The following is an 8,459-nucleotide window of genomic DNA, read 5'->3' as shown; positions in this document are numbered from 1 at the left end:
CTTTTCGATATGAAGGGATTGCAAACAGGACTCGTCAACGCTTTCACTACTAGGGGGTTCTCTAAAGCAAAGAAGATGTAAAAATGATAATAATAATATAATAATAATAATAATAATAATAATGATAATAATGAGATTATAAATTCGTCTGGTAGCAGCAAGAATGGACTAGAAAATACCTCACCATAATGAAGAGGTTAACCCTTCCCCACTAATGTAATCTTGAATTTGGCTCTCTCGTGTATTTTGTTTTTCTCTTGGAAGGAACAATTTTGTGGGCTTTCGGCCTTTGGTTCCTTCTTCCTCACATAAAAAAAAAAAAAAAATTTCACCCGTTTACGTGGCGCACGAGCTATTGTTTTTTCATTCCTCACCCATACCAGTTTACCAACAGTTTCACCTACAAACTGCTTTTGGACCTTCTCCCCTTCACTGGGATGACGTCTTGTGATGTCTTACTGTAAATCCCCGAACAAGTTTATTCAGCTAAGGAAACACTTTTCGAGCAGGAGTGTTTGGATATTGCATTTTAACAACGCTTTCGCTGACTGGAAGCTCATGAATTATGTTTTACGTTAGCGACAACAAAATAAAGCAAGAATGAGCACTCTCGGGAAGCAACACCTGTTCTCACCAACTGATGTAAAGGCAGATATTTGATTTTGCCCTGTGATTTTGCCATCTGACTGATTACTCTCAAAGTCCAATTGCTCCATTCTTACCTGTGCCTTACTCTTTCCACCAGCTTTAGTTCATATCAGGTCAAAACTGTCTGAGTTGACTTTCCTCAGTGACCTTGGCCTTTTCCCTGTGACCTTATCGTTTGACTAAATGTTCTCAAAATCTAATTTCTTTATCCTCATTTTAATCTAAACCCTACCACAAAATATACTCGAAATTAGATTAAAACTGTTTCATTGACCTTGCCATGTGACTTTGACCTTTGACATATTATTCTAAAAAACAATAGGTTAGCCTCTAATGTGGTCCTTAACTCACCCACCAAGCTTGGTCCAAATCAGATCAAACCTGTTTTGGTTATTCTCTTCACACAGATATACGAGTCGAATATTAAATTTTCCCCGTGACACTGGCCTTTTGCTGTTCTCAAAAATGAATCCTTTCTTTCATGTTTGGCCTTTAACCCTCCCACCAAATTTAGTTAAGATCAGATCAGAACTATTTGAGCTGACATTTCCCTGTGACCTGGGCGCTTGACCTTTCCGCGTGACCTTGACTTTTTACTGATTGTTCTCAGATTCGAATCTTTCAATTTTTGTCTTATCCTCATCACTTTCAAAGTTCGGTCTAAGTCGAAAAAGCAACTAAGTTCACTTTTACCATTGATCTGTTGTTCTAAGGAACAGCAGATATATTTCTTCACTAACCTTCAACCCTACCACCAAGTTTGCTTAAAATCGGATCAACACGGTTTACCAGGTTTACTTAAAATCGGATCAAAACTCTTTTAATTATTTTGTTAACACACACACACACACACACACACACACACACACACACACACACACACACACACACACACACACACACACACAGTGTTTAAACACTAATTAAAACGTAACACCCACTAACTTCGCAAGTGCGAGTGTAAAAATAAATTATACACATAGGTAGGACAACTGTAATCAGACTGGCCAGGAAAACGAACCACATCCTCTCGTTCTGTCTCTATCGTTTTCAGGCTCACATGACGCACACTCGTATGAATGAAATTGTCTGAAGTTTACTGGAATCGAATATTAGGATTGTCTCGACCATGAGAGGGCATTTCAAGCACTGGAAACTTTTATTCCGTCTGCATATATAAGATTATGTTCATCTGCCCACTGCATGACGCTGCATTCTGTTAGTGACCCCATGAAAAGGACCTGTGTGTGTGTGTGTGTGTGTGTGTGTGTGTGTGTGTGTGTGAGTGGGTGGATGGGTGAGTGTGGGTGGGTGTAAGTTTTGATTCAGTTTTAACAAAACTTGGTGGAAGGGTTGAGGCTCAGTCAAGGGGCAGCCATATCGTTCAAAGAAAGATAGAACAAAGGCCAAGGTCACAATGCAGGGTCAGCTTAAGTAAGTGTTTTAATTTAAAGTAAAAATAGTGGGAGGATTGTGTGCTAGACAAGGTTAAAGTGAATCGATTTTGAGAACAGTCATTGAAGGGTCAGTCATGGGATATTGTTTATAAATCGACCAACTTTGTTTTGACTGAACCAGACTTGATGAAAGAGTTGAAGGTCAGGTTAAGATGAGGAGATTCAGCTTTGATAACGACAGGTCAAAGATCAAGGTCACAAACAAGGTTAATACAGACAGTTTTGATCCTATTTCAACCAAGCTTTGTGGATGGACTAAGGATCAGGCAAGGATAGAGTAATTTAATATAACCTTAAGAATAGTCAGTAGAAGGTCAAGGTCACAAAGTCAAGTACTCTTTAAGCCAATTGTCCTGCTCAGAGTTACGCTCTCTAAGTGCTCTTTCTTGTTTTTGTACTGTCTCAACCATCCATGAAACGACAACGTCCCTCATATACTTCCTCACCTTGTTCGTGGACTATCTTTTCTTCCAACCACACAGACTGATAGACTGTTCTTGGCCTACTGTACCTTTTTTCTTCTTCGAACCATCCCATTACAGGATACTACTCTTATTTCCCTCAAATTCTAACCATATTATTTTTTCTTAGTCTGCCTCTGCTTCCTCTTACAACTACATTCTAATGCACCATAGTTAATCTACTCCTTCTTCTCCTTTCAGCCAAGCTGTCATTGATCTACTTCTCCTCCTCCTCCTCCTCCTTCCATCCCACATCATTGTTAATCTACCCCTTCTTCTCCCTCCAGCCAAGCTGTTATTGATCTACTTGTTCTCCTCCTCCTCCTCCCTTTCCTCCTCCTCCTCCTCCTCCCACACTGCTCGTGGTCTACCTCCTTCTCTAATTATCCTCCTCTAAACAACCCTCTTAGTCAATCTTTCTATTTGAATTTGGTCTATGTAGCATAAACAACTCAGAGTACTCATTGCTGTTCGCCCCCCGATTACGACTTGGTTTATTAATGCTATCCCCAGACGATGTTGTTTGCTTCAAGACAGATTTCTAGGACTGTCTGTTTTAAGCTGAATAAAATCGTCTGGAATATTCAAGAAACAAATCAAAATATGCCTTAACAGATTAGGTTAATATCTGCGACCAGAATATCTTGCTGGATTATACCGGGAGAGAGATCAAATTTATTATTTGGAAAAACATTCTGACTCTCGATGTGCAATGTTTTTTTTATTTTTTATTCTGTATTCCATTTTCCATTTCATTTTTTTTTTTTTCCCCCTGACGTCTTGAATCTCGGCACAAAAGGACTGAATATTAGTAAAGCTTTTGTTTTTGTACCCGGCGTGAAATTGCCTCGCGAGTGAGCGCGAGCATACGTGTGTGTGTGTGTGTGTGTGTGTGTGTGTGTGTGTGTGTGTGTGTGTGTGTGTGAACCAGTAGCAAATTTGCACGCAATTCACTCTCATTGTTTTGCCTGCACAACAACTTATGTGAGATGGCCAGTCAGTATATTCCTTACCACTTTAGCACAACGTAATTTTGTCTTGCCTATTCTTGCTACGGCCAAGGGATCTTATTCAGCTTAGGAGAGAGTATTTACGAGCTCAATGAATTACCGTATTAACCCCTTCGCTTCAAGGAGGCTCGTCTACGCTGAATGACATTGGTCTGGCGAGAGTAGGAATAAAATAAGATAGCATCATCCCAGTAAAGATGTTAAACATTCTCTCTCTCTCTCTCTCTCTCTCTCTCTCTCTCTCTCTCTCTCTCTCTCTCTCTCTCTCTCTCGTGTGTGTGTGTGTGTGTGTGTGTGTGTGTGTGTGTGTGTGTCAGGATCCCGATCATCGACATCTACTGTATACCATTTCTACTTAAACTTTGCCTAGAAATGTCCGCTCATTATATGGAATCAAGTGAGAGAAGGCTTTAACATTAAACTACAGTTCTAGTAACGAAGAAGTGCCACAAAATGTGTGCAGAACCGTGTACCATTGACTTTTTCTGCCTGTGAGGTTTGGGAAATAAGCTGAAAAGAGGGCGATAATCTCCGCCAAGTTAGCAGTTATGATCTCTTTATCTCCATCAACCTCTTCAGTCCGATGCAGACGTTTATAATCTGTTCACGTCACCAGCAGATGATATTTGTGCTGGAGAGGGACGCCTTCACGTGTTGGCACCTATATAATTCAGCTGCTCCACTTCCCGGTTATACATGCGTCTCTCAGCTCCCTCTCCATCCACCCAAAAAAGGGTGGTGAGCTACGAGAGGAGGACCACTTCAGCCTGCAGTCCACTAGGTTCACGTTCATATGAGCCTGGGTTTGTAGCTACTACTACTGCTACTACAACTACTACTACTATTACTGCTCCTGCTACTGCTACTATTACTGCTACTACTACGGACAATTTTATTCAACACTGGAAAGACATCTCTTAGTGAAAGGAATAAAAGAACACCCCCGCACCCCTCATTATCCCTTAGTTCTGAGTGGTTTTCCTTCAGCGGAATGAGATCGTCTGTCGTTCGTTTCATAAAAATAGGAAAGGCATGTCTTCGTACTGAAAGGGTTAAACCTAACTTTGTAAATTCTAAGGTTTAAATCCTTCACTAAAGCGTGTGCCCCAGACGGTTTTCTCTTTCGGCTTAAGGGAAACCTCTTGCATTAAAGAAGCAAATGAAGGCTGTATCTGGCTACTTCACTCCAATGATGTATTTTATATTGTTATTGTTATCACCAAATAATATTATTTAGCTTAGTGGTAGGTGGGGGTGCTCACCATCCACTCACTCGATGTAGTGCTGCTCTGACAGCCCTTTCCTTTCTTTCTTTCCTTCCTTCCTCTTCTGTCTTTCTTTGCTTCTTTTCTTCCTTCTGTCTACGGGTGATTCTACTGTACATTGAGTGACAGGCCAAATAGTTTCCTGTACATCAGGAAACCATTTACTACGCTGGGTGGTCACCATATAACCAAATTATGGCGCCTGGTGGTTTAGTGGGTAATTAAGGAGCTCCAATCGGATTGAACCGGTGCAGGTTTGTATCTAAGGGATGGGTGGGGTTTATTGCTCACGTAATGCCACTCAGGGATGAGTGAGGCAGGTCACTCTCATCTTAAAATGTCAGGAGCAACTCGCCTAGTCCCGGGCTCCTGTGCTCCTTGTGGGCAACACGGGATTAGATGATGATGATGATGATGATTAGATATTCTCACAACTATAGGAGTTAGATATAGGCCTAGCTTTCATCAACCCATTCATTACCAGAAAACTTCCCACAGGGATGTGGAAAGTTTTAATAATCCATCCATCATCCAATCCTACGTTGCCCCATGAGGAGCGTACGAGCTCGGGGCTAGGCAGTTGGTCCTGACATTTAAGAAGAGAGTGGCCAACCTCACTCATCCCTGAGTGGCATTACATGAGCAATAAACCCCAACCACCCCTTGGATATAAACCTTCACCGGCTCAATCAGATTGGAGCGCAATAATTACCCACTAAACCACCAAGTGCCAATATTTGGTTATATGGTTACCACCCAGCGTAGTAAATGGTTTCCTGGTGTATAATAAATAACGTACTTTACAGTATGTAAATGTTCTGATAATGTAGAGTGGAGGAGTAAGAGTCGTATTCACTGAGGCGTAGTGAACTTCTTAGCACCTTTTCCTCAGTGATTCATTTTGCATATTACACCTATTTTATCTTTCTTCACACTACTGAGGCAAGGTATGTCACTACTAAAAAAAACGTATACAATGCATAAAAGGGATTATCAGAGTGTAACAGACAATCATTCGCAGAGGAAAGGTCCTACGAAGCCGCCTATGCAACCTTGAATACGAGACGCCGCAGATCAGGTGCTGTATAATCGACATAGTCTCAATGAACTCGCCAAACATGTGCCTTCAAAAATACGGTAAAGCCAACCACCTCTGTCCTGTGCCGCTGACTCTCCACATTCCTTTTGTAATTCCCAAAGGTGATACTTTCCTGTCGAGGCTGAATTCCATCAATAATCTCATTGGCATTTTAAAGACTTCTATCCCAGGGGTCGGATTCAAAAACTTACTATCAGTTCCCTATCGTACCTAGGATTGATTCTGCAGTAAGAACACGGAACATGGCAAGATTCTGCACTCGCCTTTCCTTGTCATTCCTGTGAAAACAAATTCTAGTTATGGCAGGGAATTGATCGTAAGTATTTAATGTGAATCCTGGCCTAGGTCAGGGGGACATATTCCAGCCGTATTGTTGTTCTCGTTGGGGACTTCCTAGGACATTTTCCACACTGATATATTTTCCGTGTAACATTCCTCCAAAGAAGTACGAAATCAACCATCTTTTATAGTCTTGCTACCATCTGGTAACTGTTAAGGTTTAGGACTTCTGGCTCTGAAACAGTTAACAAAGGCTGTTTTTACCACGTCTCTTACAGATGTCTCTCTTCATTAAAATAAAATCTGGCAGCAGCAATAACCTGATAAACAGAAGTCCTCAGGGAATAGCTATTAACATTTTCTAGTGGGTTAACCTCCGCAAAATATCGTCATAATTTGCGTCACTAAAGTGCTTGGGGATAATAATAATATATACTGAGCATAATATTCGTAAATTCAAAGAGGTGATTACAGTACATGTATACACTTGGCAAAATAAATCGCTAAGGAACAGGCGCAATGAAATGTCCTGAGCCAACCAACATACCCTTGTCTTTTAGTACACTGTCATTGTGCTGATGAGGAGCTTGCACGTGGTGTCACTGTGTACAAGGGTGGAGCAGCTGCGGAGTCCACTCGGAAGCCAAACCTTTCCATATTTCTCTGCATCCTGGGCAGTGGGTGCACCTTGCCGTGGGAAGGACCTGGTCTGCCCAAGGTGAAACTCTGTCTTCCACAAGAGGACTCCGGATCCCTATACGGTGTATGCGCAGTACTGTACCTGTAGGATGGCTCCACAGAAGCAACTGCTTACTTGCGGTTGATAGGTCTGCTCGGTCAGACAGATTGGAGTTAAGCAACAACAGCGAGTATATTATCTTCAGTTCGTATCCCTCTATGCAGCCTTTAACCTCATCTGGACACTAACAATTCCCCCCCCCACCCCGTTTTTCCCCCTAATGTAGTCAGCTGTGTTCAGTGTGGTAAAGACCATTCTACTGAAGGAGTTAATGACACCTGTACATAATCCCTACATTTGGAAGTCTTGGTTAAGCTGATTAATATAGTCAACAGATAGCAAGATTAAAAATAAAAAATAAATAAATAAAAACTAGAGGCCTCCTAAGTGGGGAATCACACCAGCTGCAAGCCGATACATATCTAGCGCGGCTCGGAATATGACCTTGTCCTTGACCTACTTTCACTAATTTCGAACTCGTAGGAGATTTTCATCCCTGCTACACACATGTAAAATTTTGTGATGATATCTTGAGCGGTTGCGAAGTTATCGTGCTAACAGACACACAGACAAACTGAAAACAATACTCGAAGAAGATTCTCATCCCTACTACACACCTGTAAAATTTTGTGATGATATCTTGAGCAGTTGAGAAGCTATCATGGTAACAGACACACATACCATGACCTACTTTCACCATTCTTGATCTCGTGATCGATTTTTTTCCCTACTATACACCTGCAAGATTTTGTGATGCTATCTTGAGCTGCTGCGAAGTTATTGTGCTAATAGACACACACACACACACAAATAAATTGAAAACAATCCCAGCTTCCCCTTCGCGGCTGGTAATAAAGTGGGTAGATACGCCACTGTCTCAAGGGGTTAACTAGGTAAGGAGCTCTTTATGAGGAAAATTGTCTTGGCAGCGGTGGGATTCGAACCCACGCCTCCGAAGAGACTGGTGCCTTAAACCAGCGCCTTAGACCGCTCGGCCACGCTACCGTTGCCTTTATGTTTAGAAAGTATGTATTTAATTAAGTAATTAAAATAATCAATATATTTTTATGTATACAGTTTATTCGTACTAGATACAGATATATAGATACAGATAGATAGGTAGTGTGCGTTTGCGTGTGTGTCTGTCTGTATTATTATTGTGGTATGTGGGGGCGCTCACCATCCACTCACTCGTTGTAATGCTGCTCTCGGGTGTCTGCCCTTACCTCTCCTCCATCCTTCTTTCCTTCCGTCCTCTTCTATCTTTCTTTCCTTCACTCTTTCCTCGTGCTTCTGCCTACGGGTGACTTTACACTCCCTCTTCTGTCTTTCTTTCCTTCATTCTTTCCTCTTCCTTCTGCCTGTGGGTGACTCCACACTGAGTGCCAAACCAAATGGTTTCCTGTACACCAGGAAATCATTTGCTACGCTGGGTGGTAACCATATACCCAAATTTTGGCGCCTGGTGGTTTAGTAATTACGGTGCTCCAGTCGGATTGAG

The 8,459-nt window shown here is 41.7% G+C and overlaps 1 non-coding gene across 1 annotated transcript; it reads right to left on the bottom strand.

Annotated features, from left to right (window-relative positions):
- Nucleotides 1-7,881: 7,881 nt before the first annotated feature.
- On the bottom strand, nucleotides 7,882-7,963 carry TRNAL-AAG (transfer RNA leucine (anticodon AAG)). The gene has a single exon. It is a non-coding gene; the product is annotated as a tRNA-Leu (tRNA).
- Nucleotides 7,964-8,459: the final 496 nt, after the last annotated feature.

The sequence above is a fragment of the Coenobita brevimanus genome, chromosome 23, assembly GCF_032717465.1.
Source record: "Coenobita brevimanus isolate Jiangsu-jjx chromosome 23, ASM3271746v2, whole genome shotgun sequence".
In the NCBI taxonomy this organism is placed as follows: domain Eukaryota; kingdom Metazoa; phylum Arthropoda; class Malacostraca; order Decapoda; family Coenobitidae; genus Coenobita; species Coenobita brevimanus.
This window is presented reverse-complemented; position numbering and strand designations above follow the sequence as displayed.